Source organism: Sus scrofa, chromosome X (assembly GCF_054392235.1).
Source record: "Sus scrofa isolate SSC_HxYL_T2T_F1_AM1 chromosome X, Sscrofa_HxYL_maternal_Yorkshire_Landrace_v2.0, whole genome shotgun sequence".
Classification (NCBI taxonomy): Eukaryota; Metazoa; Chordata; class Mammalia; order Artiodactyla; family Suidae; genus Sus; species Sus scrofa.
In genome coordinates, this window is record NC_139401.1 from 49,534,193 (window position 1) to 49,556,297 (window position 22,105).

Genomic DNA, 22,105 nt, shown 5'->3' on the forward strand with positions numbered 1-22,105 from the left:
ATGATCATGTGATTTTTATCTTTCATACTATTAATTCTATGTGTTGTATTTGTTGACTTGCATATGTGCATCCTAGGAATAAATCCCACCTGGTTGTGGTGTATAATACTTTTAATATGTTTATGAATTCAGTTTGCAAATATTTTTGTAGTTTTCAAATATTTTGTTGAGAATTTTTACATATGTAGTAATCACGGATATTGGTCTATATAGTTTTACTTTCTTGTAGTGTGCTTATCTGGCTTTGGATAATGCCAGCATTTTTGGATAATGCTGGTCATGTAGAATGAGTTTGGAAGTGTTCCCTCCTCTTTGATTTTTTCTCAGAGTTTGAGAAGAATTGACATTAATAATTCTTCTTTAATTGTTTGGTAAAATCCACCAGCAAAGCCGTCTGGTCCTGAGCTTTTTTTGTTGTTGGGAAGTTTTAAATTACTGATTCAATTTCCTAACTTGTTTATTGGTATTTCATATTTTCTGATTCTTCATGATTCGGTATTGATAGCTCATGTGTTTTGTGAATATACTCATGTGTTCTAAGTTACCCTTTGTATTTCTGTGATATCCATTGTTAGTTCTCCTTTTTCATTTCTAATTTTATTGATATGAGTCCTCTCTCTTTTTTGCCTAATAAGCCTGGCTAGGGGTTTATCAATTTTGTTGATCTTTTCAAAGAACCAGCTTTTCGTTTCATTGATCTTTTCTATGGTTTTCTTTGTTTCTATTTCATTGATTTCAGCTCTGATCTTTATGATTTCTTTCCTTCTACTAACTTTAGGCCTTGTCTGTTCTTTTCTCTTGAGCTACTGTAGATGTAAAATTAGTTTATTAGAGCTTTTTCTTATCTCCTGAGGTGGGCTTGTATTGCTTTAAATTTTCCTCTTAGAACGGCTTTTGCTGCATCCCATAAGTTTTGGAGCATTGTATCTTTGTCGTTTGCTTCTAGGTACTCTTTAATTTCCTCTTTGATTTCTTCAGTGATCCATTGGTTGTTTAGTAGCATGTTGTTTAGTCTCCACAGGTTTGTGTTTTTGCATTTTCTTGTTGTTGATTTCCAGTTGTATAGTTTTGTGATAGGAAAAGATGCTTGATAGGATTTCAATTTTCTTAAAGTTACCGAGGTTGGATTTGTAGCCCAGGATGTGATCAATCTTACAGAATGTTCCATGTGCACTTGAGAAGAATGTGTATTGTGTTGCTTTTAGATGGAATGTCCTATAAATATCTACTATGTCTGGATGATCTGTCCATTGCTGTAAGTGGGGTGTTAAAGTTCCCCACTATTATTGTGTTATTGTCAATTGGTCCTTTTACGGTTGTTAGTAGTTGTTAGGCTTATGTATTGTGGTGAACCTATGTTGGCTGCGTAGATATTTAAAATTGTTATATATTCCTAATGGATTGATCCTTTGATCATTATGTAGTGTCCTTCCTTGTCTCGTAAAATATTCTCCATTTTAAAGTCTATTTTGTCTGATATGAGTATTTCTACTCCAGCTTCCTTTTGATTCCCGTTTGCATGGAATATTTTCTTCCATCCTCTCATGTTCAATTTGTATGTGTCCCCAGAAGTGAAAAGCGTCTCTTGAAGAAAGCATATATGTGGGTCTTGGTTTTGTATCCATTCAGCCAGTCTATATCTTTTGGTTAGGGTGTTTAGTCCATTGACATTTAAGGTAATTATTGATGTGTATGTTCTTATTGCCATTTTATTCATTGCTTTGGATTTGTTTTTGTTGCTCTTTTTTCTTCCCTACTTCTATTGTTCTTTCCTCTTGTGGTTTGATAACTATCTTTAGTGTTGTATCTGCATTGATTTTTCTTATTTCTTTGTGTATCTCTCATAGATTTTTGGTTTGCAGTTTTTCTGAAGTTTTGATATAAGAGTCTATATATACACAAGATTGTTTTAAGTTGTTGGTCTCTTACCTGCAAGTGCATCTCCAGTGTCCTGCATTTGTACTCTCCTCTTCTCACGATTTCTGATTTTGGTGGCATAATTGTACGTGAATGATTTCAAATCTTTACTGTATATATACCTTTACTGGTGAGCCTAGTCATTTGTGGTATTTTGATTCTGGTTGAGGCCTTTTCTTTTCTGCCTAGAGAAGTTCCTTTAGTATTTGTTGTAAAGCTGGTTTAGTATTGCTCTTAAGTTAATTCTCTTAACGTTTGCTTAACTGTGAAGCTTTTGATTTCTGCTTCAAATCTGAATGAGAGCCTTGCTGGGTAAAGTAATCTTGGTTGGAGGTTTTTTCCTTTCATCATGTTAAGTATATCATGCCACTCCCTTCTGGCCTGCAGAGTTTCTGCTGAAAAATCTACCCATAACCATATCAGAGTTCCCTTGTATGTTATTGTTTCTTTTCCCTAGCTGCTTTCAACATTTTCTCTTTGTCCTTAATTTTGGTCCATTTGATTAATATGTGTCTTGGGGTGTTCCTCCTTGGGTTTATTTTATATGGTACTCGTTGTGCTTCCTGGATTTGAGTGAGTGGTTCCTTTCCCATGTTAGGGAAGTGTTTGGCTATTATCTCTTGGAATATTATTTCTGACCCTTTCTCTCTCTCTTCTCCTTCTGGCACCCACGTTTGGTGCGTTTCACGTTGTCCCAGAGTTCCCTGAGACTCTCTTTATTTGTTTTCAATCTTTTTTCTCTTTTCTGTTCTGCCTCAGATTTTTTTCCATTAATCTGTCCTCCACCTCACTTATTTGTTCTTCTGCCTCCTGTATTCTGCTGTTGGATGCTTCTAGTGAATTTTTTTATTTCAGTTATTATATTTTGCATCTCTTCTTGCTTAAGTTTTAAATTTGTATTTATTTGCTCAGTGTGTCCTGTAAATTATCCATCTTTGCCTCCAGTTTATTTCCAATGTCTTGCATCATCTTCAGCATCAACAGTCTAAAGTCTTTTTCTTGGAAGCTGAGAATCTCCTGATCACTTAGCTGTTTTGCTGGGTTTTTTTTTTTTCTTTCTCCCTTATCTGAGTTATAGTTCTCTGTCTTTTCATTTTTATAGGTTTTTGGTGTGGTGACCTTTTTACAGATAATAGAGTTGTAGCCTCTCTTACTTCTGGTGTCTGCCTCCCTTGTGGCTGAAGTCAGTACAGGGGATTGATTTAGGCTTCCTGAAGGAAGGGACTGATGCCTGCCCACTGGTAGGTGGAGCTTATTCTGATCCCTCTGGTTGGTGGGGCTTTGTCTCTAGGTGAGATTAGAGGCTATTGTATACCTGGGGGGTCTTTAGGCAGCCTGTTTACTGATGGGCGGGATTGTGATCCCACCTGGATTGCTGTTTGGCCTGGGGCTTCTCAGTGCTGATAGGTGGGGCCAGATTTTCCCAAAATAGCCACCTCCATAGAAAGGTATGCTGATGAATATTCCCAAGAGCTTTGCTTCCAATGTCCTTCCCCCACAACAAGCCACATTCACCCCTGTTTTCCCAGGAGGTCCTCCAAGAACTGCAGTCAGGTTTGACCCAGATTCCTATGGAGACGTTGCTTTGCCCTGGGACCCAGTGCCCGTGAAAATCTGTGTGTGCCTTTTAAGAATGGGGTCTCCGATTCCCCCAGTCCTGTGAAGCTCCTGCACACAAGCCCCACTGGCCTTCAATGCCAGATGCTCCAGGAGCTCTTTCTCCCAGTGCCATATCCCCACACGTGAGGGTTTGATGTGGGGCTTAGAACTCTCACTCCTGTATGTGATTCTCTGTGAACCAGTTGCTTTCCAGTCTTTGGGGCTTCTCACCCGGGATGTATGGGGTTGCTTCTATCACATAATCGCCCCTCCTACCTCTTGATGTGGCCTCCTCTTTGTCTTTCAGAGTAGGACATCTTTTTGAATGTTTCCAGTCCATTTGCTAGAAGATTGCTCAACATTTGGTTGTAAATTTTGTTGTTTTTAGGAGAGAAGTTGAGCTCCAGTCCTTCTACTCCGCCATCTTATTCCTATCTCCCTCTGTAGCCAGGAAGGCCTGCATCTCACCTTCCTAAGGCTTTTAAAAGAAGGGCAAAAGCTGGTCACAAGGAAGAACCATGTGTGTCAAAACTTTTAAGTTTAATTAGGTCCCATTTGCTTATTTTTGTTTTTGTTGTCATTACTCTAGGAGGTAGATCTGAGAAGATATTGCTGTGGCTTATGTCAGAGTGTGTTCAGACTAAGTTTTTCTCTAAGAGTTTTATTGTATACAGTCTTATATTTAGGTCTTTAGTCCACTTTGAATTTATTTTTTTGTATGGTGTTAGGAAGTATTCTAATTTCATTCTTTTACATGTAGCTGTCCAGTTTTCCCAGCACCACTTATTGAAGGAGCTGTCTTTTTTCCATTGTATATTCTTGCCTCCTCTGCCATAGATAGTTGCCTATAGGTTCATGCATTTAATTCTGGGCTTTCTATCCTGTTCCACTGATCTGTATTTCTGTCTTTGTGCCAGTACCATACTATTTTGATGACTATAACTTTGTAGTACAGTCTGAAGTCAGGAAGCCTGATTCTTCAACTCCATTTTTCGTTCTCAGAATGGTTTTAGCTATTCTGAGTCTTTTGTGCTTCTAAACAAACTTTTAAAAATTTTGTTCGTGTTCTGTGGAAAATGTCCTTGGCAATTTGATAGGGATTGCATTGAATCTGTAGATTGTCTTGGGTAGCATAATCATTTTAACAATATTGATTACTCCAATCCAAGAGCATGGTATGTCTTGCCATCTATTTGTGTCATCTTTGATTTCTTTCATCAGCATCTTAAGGTTTTCAGAGTACAGGTCTTTTGTCTCTTTAGGTTGGCTTATTTATAGGTATTTTTTTGATACAATGGTAAATGGGATTGTTTCCCTAAATTCTCTTTCTAATAGTCCATTGTTAGCATACAGAAATGCAGTCAATTTCTGTGTATAAATTTTGCATCCTTTGCCTTTACCAAATTCATTGATGAGCTCTAACAGTTTTCTGATAGCATCTTTAGGATTTTCATGTCATCTACAAACAGTGATAATTTTACTTCTTCCTTTCCTATATGGATTCTTTTATTTCTTTTTCTTCTCTGATTGCCATGGCTAGGACTGCCAAAACTTATGTTGAATAGTAATGGCGATAGCGGGTATCCTTGTTTTGTTCCTGATCTTGATGGGAATTCTTTCAGCTTTTCACCATTGAGAATGATGTTAGCTCTGGGTTTGTCATATATGGCCTCTATTACGTTGAGGTAGGTTCCCTCTGTGACCACTTTCTCGAAGGTTGTTATCAGAAATTGGTGTTAGATTTTGTCAAAGGCTTTTTTGCAAATGTTGAGGGCATCGTATGGTTTTTATTCTTCAATTTGATATCACACTGATTGATTTGCAAATATTGAAAAATTCTTGCATCCCTGAGATAAATCCCACTAGATCATGGCGTACAATCCTTTTAATGTATTGTTGGATTCAGTTTGCTAGTATTTTGTTGAGGAACTTTGCATCTATATTCATCAGTGATATTGGCCTGTAATTTTCTTCTCTGTGTCTCTTTGTCTTATTTTAGTATCATCATGATGGTGGCCTCATAGATTAAGTTTGGGAGTGTTCCTTCATCTTCAATTTATTGGAATATTTTCAGAAAGATAAGTGTTAGCTGTCCCCTAAATGTTTGATATAATTTGCCTGTGAAGCCATCTGGTCTTGGACTTTGGTTTATTGGAAGTTTTTAAATCACACTTTCAATTTCAGTACTTGTGATTAGTCTGTTCATCTTTTCTAATTCATCTTGATTTAGTCTTGGAAGATTGTACTTATCTAAGAATTTGTCCATTTCTTCGAGGCTGTCCATTTTATTGGTATATAGTTGTTGGTAGTAGTCTCTTAAAATCCTTTGTATTTCTGTGATGTCTGTTGTAACTTCTCCTTTTTCATTTCTAATATTATTGATTTAAGTCCTCTCTCTTTTTTCCTTGATGAGTCTGGCTAAGGGTTTATCAAATTTGTTTAATTTGTTGAAAAAGCAGCTTTTAGTTACATTCATCTTTTCTATGGTTTTCTTCATTTTTTTTTGTTTTGTTTTTTTGGGGGGTTTTCTGTTTGTTTTTTTGTTTGTTTGTTTTTTGTCTTTTTAGGGCCATACCCACAGCACATGAAAGTGCCCAAGCTAGGGATTGAATTGGACAGCCACAGCAGCATGGGATCCAAACCAAGTCTGTGATCTACACCACAGCTCACGGCAATGCCAGATCCTTAACCCACTAAGCAAGACCAGGGATAGAACCCATGTCCTCATGCATACTGGTCGGGTTCATTAACCACTGAGCCACAGCAGGAACTCTGTTTTCTTCATTCTACTTCATGTATTTCTGCTCTGATCTTTATGATTTCTTTCCTTCTGCTAAGTTTGGGTCTTGTCTGTTCTTCTCTCTCTAGTTGCTTTAGGTATAAAGTTAGGTATTTTATTTGAGGTTTTTCTTGTTTCCTGAGGTAGGCCTGTATTGCTATAAACTTTCCTCTTAGAACTGCTTTTACTGGACCCCATAGGTTTTCAATTGCTGTATTTTTGTTGTCATATGCTTCTAGGTATTTTGTGTGTGTGTGTGTGTTTGCATATTTTATTTTCTTTTGTTTTATTTTATTGTTTAACCTTTTTTTACTGTACCACATGGTGTCCCAGTTACACATACATGTATACATTCATTTTTCTCACATTACGTGTTCCATCATATGTGACTAGACAGAGTTCCCAGTGCCACACAGCAGGATCTCATTGTAAATCCATTCCAAAGGCAATAGATTGCATCCATTAACCCCAAGCTCCCGATCCCTCCCACTTCCTCCCTCTCCCCCCAGGCAGCCACAAGTCTATTCTCCAAGTCCGTGAGTTTCTTTTCTGTGGAACTGTTCTTTTGTGCTGTATATTAGATTCCAGTTATAACTGATATCATAAGGTATTTGTGTTTCTCTTTCTGACTTATTTCACTCAGTATGAGAGTCTCTAGTTCCATCCTTGTTGCTGCAAATGGCATGATGTCGTTCTTTTTTATGGCTGAGTAGTATTCCATTGTGTATATATACCGCATCTTCCTAATCCAATCATCTGTTGATGGACATTTGGGTTGATTCCATGTCTTGGCTATTGTGAATAGTGCTGCAGTAACCATGTGGGTGCATGTGTCTTTTTCAAGGAAAGTTTTGTCTGGATATATGCCCAAGAGTGGGATGGCTGGGTCATATGGTATAGTTTTGTAAGATACCCCCCATACTCTTCTCCATAGTGGTTGTACCAGCTTACATTCCCACCACCAGTGCAGGAGGGTTCCCTTTTCTCCACACACCCTCTAGCATTTGTTATTTGTGGACTTATTAATGATGGCCATTCTGAGTGGTGTGAGGTGGTATCTCGTGGTAGTTTTGATTTGCATTTCTCTAATAATCAGGGATGTTGAGCATTTTTTCATGTGCTTGTTGGCCATCTGTATATCTTCCTTGAAGAAATGTCTATTCAGGTCTTTTGCCCATTTTTCCATTGGGTGGTTGGCTTTTTTGCTGTTGAGTTGCAGAAGTTGCTTGTATATTTTAAAGAAACTGTCACCGTATGTAGATGACATGATACAACATATAGAAAACCCTAAGGACTCAACCCAAAAACTACTTGAACTGATCAACAAATTCAGCAGAGTAGCAGGGTATAAGATTAACATTCAGAAATCAGTCGCATTTCTGTGTACTAACAATGAAATATTAGAAAAGGAATACAAAAACACAATATCTTTTAAAATTGCACCCAAAAAATCAAATACATGGGTATACACTTGATGAAGGAGGTGAAAGACTTATATGCCAAGAACTATAAAATATTAATCAAGGAAATTAAAGAAGCTGTAAAGAAATGGAAAGAGATTCCATGCTCCTTGGTTGGAAAAAATAATACTGTAAAAATGGCCATACTACCCAAAGCAATCTACAGATTAAATGCAATCCCTATAAAATTACCCATGACCATTTGCACAGAACTAAAACAATCCAAAATTTTATATGGAACCTCAAAACACCCAGAATTGCCAAAGCAATCCTGAGGAACAAAAACCAAGCAGGAGGCATACCTCTCCCAGACTTCAGGCACTATTACATAGGCACAGTCATCAAGACAGGGTGGTGCTGGTACCAAAACAGACAGACAGACTAATGGAACAGAATAGAAAACGCGGAAATAAACCCAGACACCTATGGTAAATTGATCTTTGACAAAGGAGGCAAGAGCATAAAACAGGAAAAAGACAGTCTTTTCAGCAAGAATTGTTGGGAAACCTGGACAGCTGCATGCAAATCAATGAAACTAGAGCACACCCCACACCATGCACCAAAATAAACTCAAAATGGCTGAAAGACTGATATATAAGACCAGAAGCCACCAAACTCCTGGAAGAGAACATAGGCAAAACATTCTCTGACATCAACCTCATGAATATTTTATCAGGTCATTCTCCCAAGGCAATAGAAATAAGAGCAACAATAAACCAGTGGGACCTAATCAAACTGACAAGCTTTTGCACAGCAAAGGAAACCAAAAAGAAAACAAAAAGACAGCTTACAGAATGGGAGAAAATAGTTTCAAACGATGCAATGGACAAGGGCCTAATCTCTAGAATATACAAGCAACTTCTGCAACTCAACAGCAAAAAAGCCAACCACCCAATGGAAAAATGGGCAAAAGACCTGAATAGACATTTCTTCAAGGAAGATATACAGATGGCCAACAAGCACATGAAAAAATGCTCAACATCCCTGATTATTAGAGAAATGCAAATCAAAACTACCACGAGATACCACCTCACACCACTCAGAATGGCCATCATTAATAAGTCCACAAATAACAAATGCTAGAGGGTGTGTGGAGAAAAGGGAACCCTCCTGCACTGGTGGTGGGAATGTAAGCTGGTACAACCACTATGGAGAAGAGTATGGGGGGTATCTTACAAAACTATACCATATGACCCAGCCATCCCACTCTTGGGCATATATCCAGACAAAACTTTCCTTGAAAAAGACACATGCACCCACATGGTTACTGCAGCACTATTCACAATAGCCAAGACATGGAATCAACCCAAATGTCCATCAACAGATGATTGGATTAGGAAGATGCGGTATATATACACAATGGAATACTACTCAGCCATAAAAAAGAACGACATCATGCCATTTGCAGCAACAAGGATGGAACTAGAGACTCTCATACTGAGTGAAATAAGTCAGAAAGAGAAACACAAATACCTTATGATATCAGTTATAACTGGAATCTAATATACAGCACAAAAGAACAGTTCCACAGAAAAGAAACTCACGGACTTGGAGAATAGACTTGTGGCTGCCTGGGGGGAGAGGGAGGAAGTGGGAGGGATCGGGAGCTTGGGGTTAATGGATGCAATCTATTGCCTTTGGAATGGATTTACAATGAGATCCTGCTGTGTAGCATTGAGAACTATGTCTAGATACTTAAATCGCAATACAACGATGGGAGGAAAATGTATGTATGTGTGAATGTGTAACTTGGTCCCCATGCTGTACAGTGGAAATAAATAAATAAATAAATCTTTTTTCTCTTTTCTGTTCCACATCAGTGATTTCCACCAGTCTGTCCTCCACCTCACTTATTCATTCTTCTGCCTCCTGTATTCTGCTGTTGGTTGCTTCTAATGAAGTTTTTATTTCAGTTATTGTATTTTACATCTCTACTTGCTTAATCCTTAAATCTTGTACTTCTTTGCTCGATGTTTCTTGTAACTTATTAATCTTTGCCTCCAGTTTATTTCCAAGACTTGAATTGCCTTCACTATCATCAGTCTAAAATCTTTTTCATGGAGGTTGGTAATCTCCAGTCACTTAGCTGTTTTTCTGGGGTTTTTTCCTGCTCCCTTATCTGAGTCATAATTCTCTGCCTTTTCATTTTGTATAGATTTTTGGTATTGTTCCCTTTTTGCAGACAATAGAATTTAGCCTATCTTGACTCTGATGTCCACCGCCTTGTGGCTGAATCTGGTATGGGGGCTTGCTGTAGGCTTCCTAATGGGAGAGACTAGTGCCTGCCCACCAGTAGGTGCAGCTGATTCTTTTCCATCTGGTGGGTGGGGCTTTGTCTCTGGGTGAGATAAGGAGTGGCTGTCTGCCTGGAAGGGGAGTTCTTTAAGCAGTCTGTTTGATAATGTGTGGGGCTGTGATCCCACCCAGATTATTGTTTGGCCTGGGGTTTCTCAGCCCTGATGGGTGGGGCCAGATTTTTCCAAAGTGGCCACCTCTAGAAGAACACACACTGATGGTTATTCCTGAGAACTTTGCTTCCAATGTCCTTCCCCCACAATGAGACCCATTAACCCGCTTTTTTCCCAGGAAATCCTCAAAGAACTGCAGTTAGATCTGCCCAAGAATCCTATGGAATCTCTGTTTTGCCCATGGACCCAGTGCACATGAAAGTGTGTGTGCACCTGTCATGAATAGGTTCTTCATTTCCCCCAGTCCTGTGGAGTTCTTGTGTACAAGACCTGCTGGCCTTCAACACCAAATTCTCTGAGGGCTCTTTCTTCCAATGCCAGGTCCCCAGGCATGGGAACCTAATGTGGGGCTCAGAACTCTGACTTCCATAGGTGCATCTCTGTGATAGTTACTTTACAGTCTGTGGGCAATCCACCCTGTGGGGATGGGGTTTCTTATATTACATAATTGCCCCACTTATGGTCTTGATGTGGCCTCCTCTTTGTCTTCTGGAGTAGGATATCTTTTTTGATAGTTTTCAGCCTATTTGGTTGAAGGTTGTTCAGCAGTTGAGAGAAGATGAGCTCCAGTCCTCTATGTTTTCTTCTGAGTGTTTTGTAGTTTTAGCTCTTACATTTCAGTTTTTGATCAATTTTAAGCTAACTGCTATATATAGTGTGAGGTATAGGTCTAAATTCATTCTTTTGCATGTGAACATTCAGTTGTCCCAAGACCATTTGTTGAAACATTATCCTTTGCATTGGATGACCTTGGCACCCCTGACAGTAATCAAGTGACCATAGGGATATGGGTTTTTTCCTGGATTCTCCATTCTATTCCATTGTCTGTGTATTATCCTATGTCAGTACCATACTGTCTTGATTAAAGTAGCTTTTTATTTTATTTATTGATTGATTGATTGATTGATTCGTCTTTTGTCTTTTTTTAGGGCTGCACTTGTGGCATGTGGATGTTCCCAGGATAGGGGTCTAATCAGAGCTACAGCTGCCGGCCTACGCCAGAGCCACAGCAACGCCAGATCCAAGCCATGTCTGTGACCTACACCACAGCTCATGGCAACATCAGATCCTTAACCCACTGAGCAAGGCCAGGGATCAAACCCGTAACCTCATGGTTCCTAGTCAGATTCATTTCTGCTGTGCCACAATGGGAACTCCTAAAGTAGCTTTTTAGTCCAGCAATCCCACTCCTGGCATCTATCCAGAGAAAACCATGGCTCAAAAAGATACATGTACTCCAATGTTCATTGCAGCACTATTTGCAATAGCCAAGACATGGAAACAACCTAAATGTCCATCAACAGAGGAGTGGATAAAGAAGGTGTAGTACATATACACAATGGAATATTACTCGGCCATTAAAAGGAAAGAAATAATGGCATTTGCAGCAACATGGACCTAGAAATTATCATGCTAAGTGAAGTCAGTCAAACAATGAGAAACCAACATCAAATGCTATCACTTACATGTGGAATCTAAGAAAAGGACACAATGAACTTCTTTGCAGAACAGATACTGACTCACAGACTTTGAAAATCTTATGGTTTCCCAATGAGACAGGTTGAGGGGAGGGGGGATGCACTGAGGGTTTGGGATGGAAATGCCTTAAAATTTGTTTGTGATGATTGCTGTACACCTATAAATGTAATAAAATTCATTAAGAAAAAATGACAGGGAAAAAATAAATAAATAAAGTAGCTTTTTAGTAGGTTTTGAAATTGGGAAGTATAATTACTTCAGCTTTGTTCTTTTCCAAGAGTGTTTTTGCTATTCCAGTACCCTTTTATATATTACAAATCTAGGATCATCTTGTTAATTACTGGGGGGAAAGAGCAGTTCAAATTTTGTTAGGGATTGCATTGAATCTGTAGTTCCATAGGGGAGATTTTTGTCATCTTAACTTAATAGTTAGTCTTCCTCCTATCCATGAACAGAGATACCATTCCACTTATTTAGATCTTTAATTTCATTCAGTGATGTTTTATACTTTTCAGTGTACAAGTCTTGTATATCAGTTGTTAAATTTATTCCTGATATTATCCTTTTGATGCTATTGTAAGTGGAACTATTTTCTTAATTTCACTTTTGAATTATTCATGACAAGTTTATAGAAATATAATTTACTTCTGTGTATGATTTTGTATTCTGTAACCTTGTTGAACTCCTGTATTAGATCTAATAGCTTTTCTGTGGGTTCTTTAGGATTCTCTATACACAGTATTATGTCATCTGCAAATAGAAAAGTTTTACTTCCTTTCCAGTCTAGATTCATTTTATTTCTTTCTCTTGCTGAATTGCCCCGGCCAGAACCTCCAGAACAATGTGGAATAGAAGTGGTAGGAGATGACATCATTGCATGACTTTAGGGGAAAGTATTTCTGTCTTTTATCATTAAGTACAGTGTTAGCTGTGGAGGTTTGTAGACGACTTATATTAAGTTGAAGATGTTTCCTTCTATTTCTAGTTTAATTGAGTTTTTATCATTAAAGAATGCTGAATTTTGTCCAATGCTTTTTATTCAGCTGAGATGATCATGTGGTTTTTGTCCTTTATTCTATTGATATGGTATATTAACATAATAAATTCTTAATGTTAAATCAACTTTGCCTTCCTGGAATAAATCTCACTTGCTCATGCTATATAATTTAGCTTGCTAGCATTCTGCTGAGGATTAATATGTCTATATTTATTAAAATATTGGTCTATGATTTTCTTTTCTTGTGTTGTCTTTGTCTGGTTTTGGTGTCAGGGTAACAATGGACTCATAAAATTGGGTAAAGGAATATAAATTCTTTAATAGATATACGGTTATTCATCTTTATTTCTTTCTGAGTGGCCTTTGCTAGGCAGCATTTTTCAAGGAATGTTCTCATTTTACTTAAGTGTCAAATTTTTTGGATTTTTTTTCTGCTGTCCTTTTTTAAACAGCTTTATCAAGGTATAATTGATATACAACAAACTGTATATATTTAATGTGTACAACTTCATGAGTTTGGATGTATGATACCATCATCAAAATCAAGGTAATGGACATATCCAACACCTCCCAAAATTTATGTCCCTTAATTTTTATTTTTTGTTAGGTTGTGTGTGTGTGTGTGTGTGTGTGTGTGTGTAGTAAGAATACCTAACATAAGATATACTCTCAAGAAATTATGAATAATATTTTTATAATCTTCCCTTATTGTGCATTTAATATCTGAAAACTCTGTACAGATGTCCCTTATGGCATCACTAAAATTGGTAATTTGTGTCAACACCCCTTCTTTCTCTCTTTTGTTTTATCAATCTGGCTAAAGGTTTGTTATTTTATTGATCTATTCAAAGTTATCAATCATTGGTTTCATTGATTTTTTTTGGTACTGATTTTCAGGTTTCCATTTAATTGATTTCTGCCAAGATGTTTGTTATTTTTGTCTTCTCTTTCTTTGGGGTTTTTTTTCCATTTTTTTTTATTACTCAAATGAATTTATCACATCTGTAGTTGTATAATGATCATAACAATCTGATTTCACATGATTTCCACCCCACAGCCCAGGCACATCCCCCCACCCCCCTTTTTGGGGTTAAATTGATTTTATTTTACTAGTTTCTTAAGGTAGAAGATAATTGATTTTTGAATAATCATTGGCCTTTTTCCTTTTCTAATACAAGCATTTAATGCTATAAATTTCCCACTATGAATTTTTAGCATTACCTCATAAATTTTAAATTGTTGTAATATCAATTTCTTTGATCCTTGCATTCATTTGAAGTGCTGTTTAATTTATAAATAGTTTGTGATTTTCCAGTTATCTTTCCACAGCTATTTTCTATTTAATTCTTCTGTAGTCATATAATATACTTTGTGAGATTTCATTCCTTTTGAACTCAGAGTTTTTTTAATGACCAATTTTGGCGAACATTTCATGTGCACTTTAGAAGAACATATATTCTGCTGCTGTTTTTCTATAAATATCTATTATGTTAAGTTAGTTGATAGTGTTATTCAAGTCTTCTATAAATTTTCTGATTTTTTTTCTCACTTGTATTAATTACTGAGTGAGAAAGGTTAAAGTCTCCAACACAACTGTGGATTTGTCTGTTTCTTCCTTCCATCCTACCAGCTTTTGGCTCCTGTATTTTGAAACTGCATGCATAGTCATGATTTTATATCTTCTCAATAAATGGAATTCTCCATCATTATGTACTATCCCTATTTATCCTTGGTAAAAATCCTCATTCTGAAGTATATTTTAGATAATATTAATTTGGCCTCTCCACCTTCCATTTGATTCAGGATTTGGCAGTAAAACTTTTTCCATTCATTTAATTTTAAATTATTAATTTATTTATATTTAAGAAGGGGTTTTTGTTTTCCATGTATAATGTGATCTAACAAACTAGGTCTTTTAATTGACATGTGTAAGCAAAGTATGCTTAGTATGTAAACAGTTTTATTTATTTATTCATTTATTTATTTATTTGCTTTTTAGGGCCACAGCTGAGACATATGAAAGTTCCCAGGCTAGAAGTCAAATTAGAGCTGCAGCTGCCAGTCTACACAAAAGCCAAAGCAATGCCAGATCCTTAACCCACTGAGTGAGGCCAGAGATCAAACCCACATCCTCATGGATACTAGTTGGGCTCATAATCCCCTAAAACACAGTGGTAACTCCAGCAGTTTAATCTGAAATCTACCATTTGGCTATGCATTCCTATTTATCACGTCTGTTTTTTAATAACCAATTTTCCATTTCTTTCCTTCCTTTTGGATTAGTTGAGTGTTTTTTATTATTCCATTTTATCTCCACTGTTGGCTTACTAGTTGTACATCGATTTTAAAAGTCTTGGTAGTGGTGGCTCTAGAGTTCATAATATACATTTTTAACTTCTTATATTATGGCTTCACTTAATATTATACTACTTCATATATAAGAACATTATGATTGTATATTTCCCTTTCCTTCCTGCCATCTTTTGTGCTATTGTTCTCTTACATTTTATATCTACAAATGTAACAAATACCACAATATATTGCTACTGTTTTTGCTTTAGACAATTTTTATTTAAAGAAATTAAATATTTTAAAGGTATATTTATAGACAAACTTACCTTTCCAGCATTGCTCACTTATTACATAGATCCAAATTTCCTTCTGAGATCACTTTCCTTCTCCCTAAAGAACTTCTTTTTTTTTTTTTTTTTTGGCTTTTTGGCTTTTTGCTATTTCTTGGGCCGCTCCCGCGGCATATGGAGGTTCCCAGGCTAGGGGTCAAATCGGAGCTGTAGCCACGGGCCTACGCCAGAGCCACAGCAACGCGGGATCCGAGCCGCGTCTGCGACCTACACCACAGCTCACGGCAACACCGGATCGTCAACCCACTGAGCAAGGGCAGGGACGGAACCCGCAACCTCATGGTTCCTAGTCGGATTCGTTAACCACTGCGCCACTACGGGAACTCCCTAAAGAACTTCTTAACAGACTTTGTAGGGCAAATCTTCTGGCAATGACTTTTCTCAGATTTTTAGTTTGTTTAATTATTGGCTTAAACATTTTTCAATTCATGTTCAATTTTTAAAAAGCATTGACACACTAATTAGAGAATTTTGAGAGGCATAGATTATGATGAGAATTCTGTTGTCTGTTTTAATTTTGTCCCTCTTTATGAAATATGTCTTTTTTTCTTCTCTGTTTCTATCAGAGAATTGCTGTTGATAATTGAGTCAATTTTTTCTATATCAAAAATTGCTATAGCTATTTTAATACAAGTTTTCTTGGATGCCAGATATTGAGAATTTTACATTGCCGGGTTCTGGATTTTATAAGAGTAGAAATAAAAATAGTAATAATTCCTTTAAGTTAAGATCTATCCTGTGATACTTTTTAAATACTTGGAAATGGTTTTATTCTTTCAGGTTTTCTTTGAGGCATTGTTAGATGGGACAAGAACAGTCACTAATCTAGGGCTAATTTAACCCACAACTGAGGTAGTATCTTGCTGAATAACCTACAAGATACACACATATTCTGAGAATTTTCTCCCTTCTGGCAGGTGAGAATAGAAAATATTTCCATCACTCTGTGAGCTCTGGGGTTCTTCCACCCACTCTTTTGTGGAGGTTTTTACCCTAGCCTTGGGTAGCTTCTTCACACAAATGAACAGATCAGAATTCAGCAGGGGGAGTTCTCTTGTGGTGCAGGGGATTAAAGATCTGGCATTAACACTGCAGTGGCTGGATGGCTGCTGTGGCACCCGGGAAATTCCACATGCCCAGGGTGTGGTCCCCCCAAAAAAAAAGCAAAGTGGAGAATACAGCATGACACTTCTAGGGGACCAACTGCTAAGCTCTGGAGAACTCTCTCTCTTCTCTCTGCAGCCCTCACCTCTCCATCATACCTACCTTGCCTTCCCTGAATGCTGAACTCTATTTCCTCAACTCTGGAAGAAATGCTGGCCTCTGTTCAGGTCTCTTCTCCCTGCAATGATGCCTGGAAACTCATTCCAGGAAGTAAGCTGGGGGAAACTGCAGTGCCCACCTCATTTCCCCCCCTTCTCTTAGAAATCGACATCCTGCATGGTTTGAAAGCCATCACTTCCAATTTTTTAGTTATTTACAGTGGGAAGATAAACCCAAACTCGTTAATTTATCCAGGGCAGAACCAGTTCCTAAGTAAGTCTTAACTAGTTCCTGAATGCTGTGTGAAGAGGATCCATTATCTTTCTCATGAGGCAGATGTATGTGTGTGTGCACGTGCGCCCATACTGAGATGAAGAGGTTGGGGGAAACTTCTGAGGTCCTGTCAGGGTAGATGTTGCTATTCTGACAATTACTACTATTCATGATGATGAGAAGGTTGTTGTGAGGTTCTGGAGTCTGCACCAGCCCCATCTTTTCTTTAGTACCCACTCCGGAGGCTGATTGGTAGGGAATATTTACCGTGTGCTGCTCTTCCTCACCTTCCCCAGAGCTGGGTTCTCCTGTGCGCATTAACTGCCTGGCTCTGGGGCATGTGAGTTTGAGAACCCTGTCCTGGACACCATGCAGATGCCCTCACTCAAATGCTCTGTGACTTTGCTTTATAAAGAGTTATTCAATGATAGGTGAGTATGGGGTTGCCGTGAAAGATTCCATTAGTATATCAGTACATGGAATACACAGGTCATGACATTCCTTCATACTCTCTGTTTCCTGTGCTTGCAGCTGGGGTTAGTTATGGGCATTTCCTGGTTTCTTTCAAACACATTACTCTGTATTTCAACAACAAGAACAAACACGCACACACAAACACACACACACACACACACACACACTAGGCCCCACTATGAACATCCCCATTTGCTTCCCTACATCCCACAACATGCCGGGAAAAAGATGCCTCTGATTGGTACACACTAGTCCCCTCATCCTTTTTGATGGACAGAGTGTTCTCCATGATATAATATGAAACCATCGCTGATCACTTCTCATCCAATGATCACTGCTTATTAATGGATATATAGAGCTTTTTAATGATCGCTGCTACCTTCCTTCGACACACAGCTCTGTGATTGCATGTTTACTATATATGACTAAGACGAATTTCTGACTCAAAACACAGTCATTCAACACACATCCAGTGTTTGCCTACTCTGCGCTGGGCATTGGGAAGACTGACGACACTGGGGGTATGGGAACTCCCCAGGTGTCTCCCCTGGCCTGTTGGAACAAAGACTCACTGTCACTGCCCACACAGCAGCCCAGAACTGGAGATGTGTGGCTCTGTGTCCCAGAGTGCAGCCTCTAGGCTCTGGGGGGAGGTGTGTGAGGCCTCTAAGCTGAAGGGGACCTGTTGCCTGGAGTGGTGTGCACTTAAAGCAAAACACACAACTTGAGAGTTGTGGGCTTAAGTTTTACTCGGGGTCATCCGGAGGACTACAGCCTGGGAGACAGCTCCTCGGTTAGCTCTGGAGAGGTAGCGGAGAAACCGAGATGATCTGGGGCTAGAAAATGCTAGCAGTCAAGCATGCGTATTGGTAAAAAGATTCCTGTTAACCACAAAAATCAGATAGCTAAGGTTAAGGAGGTTCACGCTTTTCTGTGGATGGAAGAATCTTGGGTCACTGAACTTCTTCCTGAGATATGCACATAACTAAATAAGGGCCTGCTTGTCCAGAGCACAGAGGGCCTCATCCTGTTTTTCACCCGGAATTCCTTCGGAGTGCACTGTTGGTCAGCAACTGCAGGGGTTTTACACCTTAACCCTTGCAGAACCCGTGGGGGGTGAATGCCTCTCCTTGTCTGAGGGATCCTAATTTTTCTGCATCCACAGTCAAAACTGTCTGAGCTGCTTGGGGACTGTGCAGACAGGTGTAATGTATTTGAGCTGTTTGTGGGTGGTGTCTAGGATGTGAGATGTCTGCACTCTTTGTGGGACTCTGTACCAGGGCATGAGGTCTCTGAACTGTTTAGGAGGGGGGTGTCTTTTTCCCAGAGGGTTGGTTCTCTGAGCTGTTCACGTATCTGAATCCAGAATGTTCTGGAGAGGAAGGCAGGATGGGCCTCACTCTCACAGGTCCTAGAAGAAGGCGTGAGATCTCACGTTTGCTGTGAGTCTCCCATGCCTGCCCTGGGACCATGGAAATGAAAGCTTAGGGTCCCCATCCTCAGGGAGGGCACGTCCTCAGTCATGTACACCTCACAGGAGACCACGGTAATGATAAGGATAAGGACAATATATTGTGGCATCACTCCTACCCTTGCTAGGGGGCCTGGGACAAAACCTATGTACACATATTCACGCAGTTACTCTGCCCAACCCCCAACAAGGAGGTCACCGTTAGCAGATGGGGAGCCTGAGGCCAGGGTGGATGGGAGTTCTCAGCTCAAGAGGACAGGAGGAAATGGATGCAAACTTGGGCTCCTGGGAGGAGGCAGGAAAGGCTCAGCACAGCCCAGGCCAGGCTGTGGGAGTATGGGGAGGGGGAGGTTTGGCCTGAGACAACAAGGACCCTGGGACCGACTCACCGTCAGGATATGTTTCTGTGTCTCTGGATCAAACACCCTGCTTGACTCCTGATGTATGGAATGGAACTCTCACCTTCCCTGTGGAGGGGGTAGTGAAAGTACAGGTGAGCCTCCAAGCAGGTTGGGAAATACATCCGATTCATCACTGCACCCAAGGACCCACCAAAAATGTAGAGATCCTTCACTCTTCTTTCCCCCTCAAGCCCTTCTTGGCACTGAGATCAACAGGAGGCCAGTCAAGAGCTAGAAGGGAGGTGGGGAAACTTGCGTACATCATGAACCTGCCTATAACGGGAACATGTCTTTGTCCTGAGGGGCAGAGGGCCCTGATGTGTGTCAAGGTAATGTGACTGAGGCCAGGACACAGGCAGCTGAGTCATTCCCTAGAGACAGTCCCTCGGGAGGGGCTTCTCATCCCCTGCAGAGCAGACACCACATCCAGTGACAGAGCTGCAGGCCCACGCGAGGGTGGTAATTAAGTGGGGACACTGTGTTCCCAGAAATAGTTTCTACGTCCCTGTCTCTCTAATGCTTTACCTTTCCTTCTGTCTTCTCTGTGCCTGTTACATTGTCCCTCCTGTGCTTTTGTACAGGACAGGGTGTGACCTCGCTCACACCATGAGGGCCCTTGCTTTTCCCCACATGAGCATATCATCTTTGGACATGGATATTCATGGGGAGCAGTTGGGGGGATTCCCCTTGAGTCTCCATAATCTTCCAGGAGAGCATGTTCAGCTTCCCCAGAGAGGCTGGGGAGGGGGCTCTTCTTTGGGGTAAACCAAGAGCTCCACCTCCTCAAGGGGGCGACTTGGGCCTCTGGCCTCAGAGAGACACACGGGAATTCTCTGCTAAAAAGGCCTCTGGAGGCTCAAGACAAAGTCCTCACCATGGCCCAGAAGGCTCTACAGGACCTGGCCCTCATTACCCCTTCACCAGATCTCCTACCCCTCCCTCCATCATGCTGAGCCAGCCAAATCAGCCTCCTCACCTTCTCACACATGACAGACTGAGTTACACCCCGGAACTTTTCCACTGACCCGTACCGAACTCGGGGGAGGGGGGGGGCATGCATCTCTTTCAGATGTTCCTCTCCTCTAGGTTTCCGCTCAAATGTCACAATCTTAGAAAGACCTTCCCTGACTGCTCTTTCTAGATAGGCCCCCTCCTCTCTATTTGACGATTCTGATTTAATTTTAATCACAGCAGTTACCAACACCTGACAAATCACATACCTTTGGGGGCTGAATAGAATAGACCCTCCATGAGAGCAAGGGTTGTTTTTCTTCTCTTTCCCAACACCCATAATTGTGCTTGACATATACTTTAGAGAGAAGGAATGAATGAGGTAAGGAATGAATAAACAGATGCAAAGTTCTTGAGGGAGGCATAGCTAGACAAGCCAAGAATTCTGCCAGGGAACATGTTCAGAGGTAACAGGATGGTGACAAATCCTGTGGACTTTATCTCACGTCCTCAGGGACAGAGAGACCACTGGGAGATGGCCTTTTTTTTTTTTTTTTTTTTGTCTTTCTGTCTTTGCTAGGTCCGCTCCCGAGGCATATGGAGGTTCCCAGGCCAAGGGTCCAATCGGAGCTGTAGCCACCGGCCTACGCCAGAGCCACAGCAACGCAGGATCCGAGCCACGTCTGCAACCTACATCACAGCTCAGGGCAACGCCGAATCCTTAACCCACTGAGCAAGGCCAGGGATCAAACCCACAACCTCATGGTTCCTAGTCGGACTCGTTAACCACTGCGCCACGACGGGAACTCCAAGAGGGCCTTTTTCCTAACAGAACCAAAGGTCCTGCTCTCTTTTTCCCCTAGTACTCACAGTCAAGGACAGAGGCCTGCCCCTCACCAGGACATCAGAGACCCGTCGGGACCTTTCTCCCCCCTGCCCCTTGAGGAACCCTGGCTGGCTTGCCGCACTACACCTATTCTATATTACCCAGGGAGGCGCAAGCAAGCCCAATGCCCAGCACAGAGAAAACGCTTGGTGCCACTACAAAGAAGTACATTTCTGTTTAGCAAGACTTTTTGCCGGGTCCAAGACTCCAGCGAATTGTGAGGTTTTAATCCTAACTTTGCCCTCCCTCCCTTTGGGGACCACCCTGGAATAGTCCACTAACATCTGCATCGGCTGTTCCCCGATGACACCACCAAGGGGCGCGCGAGATGGAACATCTGTCATGGGACGTACCACTGACAGGGCCGGAGGTAAGACCATTCACTCGGAAGGTACCATTAGAGGGTAGGAGGCGGTCGTTCTGGAATAATCCATCGTGTTCCAATACTGAGGGTTCACGTACACTGCGGAGGGCGTTAACCACAGTTCCCGGAGGAGGCTCTCATGGAGCCGCTGGGTCCATCCCCATTGTATCCTCTCCGTCTTCCCGGAGCATTCGAGCACGAGTACACACTGAATACCAGGATGCAGCCTTCTTTCTACCTACTCCAAGTTCACCCCTTCGTTTCTATATGGTCACCTCTAGCTGGGGCTGACGGCAACGGGGCAAGGGATTGGCTCCCGGAGGCGGTGGGAGGGGTCGGAAAGGATTATGAGTGATGATTGGTCAGGGCGAGATTGCTCTTCCGTTGTCCCAACCAGCGACGGAAGTCCTCTACTCCCACCCTCCGTAGTCGTCTGCCCAGTTCCGATTGGCCGTCTGTTTGGGGGGGCCCCGAGGTCGCAGAGTTGAAGCGCAGCGTGAGAGGTGAACGTATGCGTCTTTGCGCTTGCGCATGCGTGCGTGCGTGCATTTCCGTGCGCTTGCGCGTGCGGGTATTTTTCACACTACATTTTCTCCGAGCGGGTCTGTGCTACTGACTGTCCGGAAGGGGTATCGTAGCTGCCCCGGTCAGTAGCGCGGTTAGGCTCAGTCGCTGGCTGTG

At 40.8% G+C, this 22,105-nt stretch overlaps 1 long non-coding RNA gene across 8 annotated transcripts in view; it reads right to left on the reverse strand.

Annotated features, from left to right (window-relative positions):
- LOC102166571 (uncharacterized) overlaps positions 1–21,722 on the reverse strand; it is a 73,380-nt gene extending 51,658 nt beyond the window's left edge. For all 8 annotated transcript variants that reach the window (XR_014835469.1, XR_014835464.1, XR_014835465.1 and 5 more), the window contains exons 1-2: positions 21,414–21,722; positions 19,212–19,289 (exon numbers count right to left, since the gene is read on the reverse strand). This is a non-coding gene — a long non-coding RNA (uncharacterized LOC102166571). The remainder of the gene's footprint in view (positions 1–19,211; positions 19,290–21,413) is intronic.
- Positions 21,723–22,105: the final 383 nt, after the last annotated feature.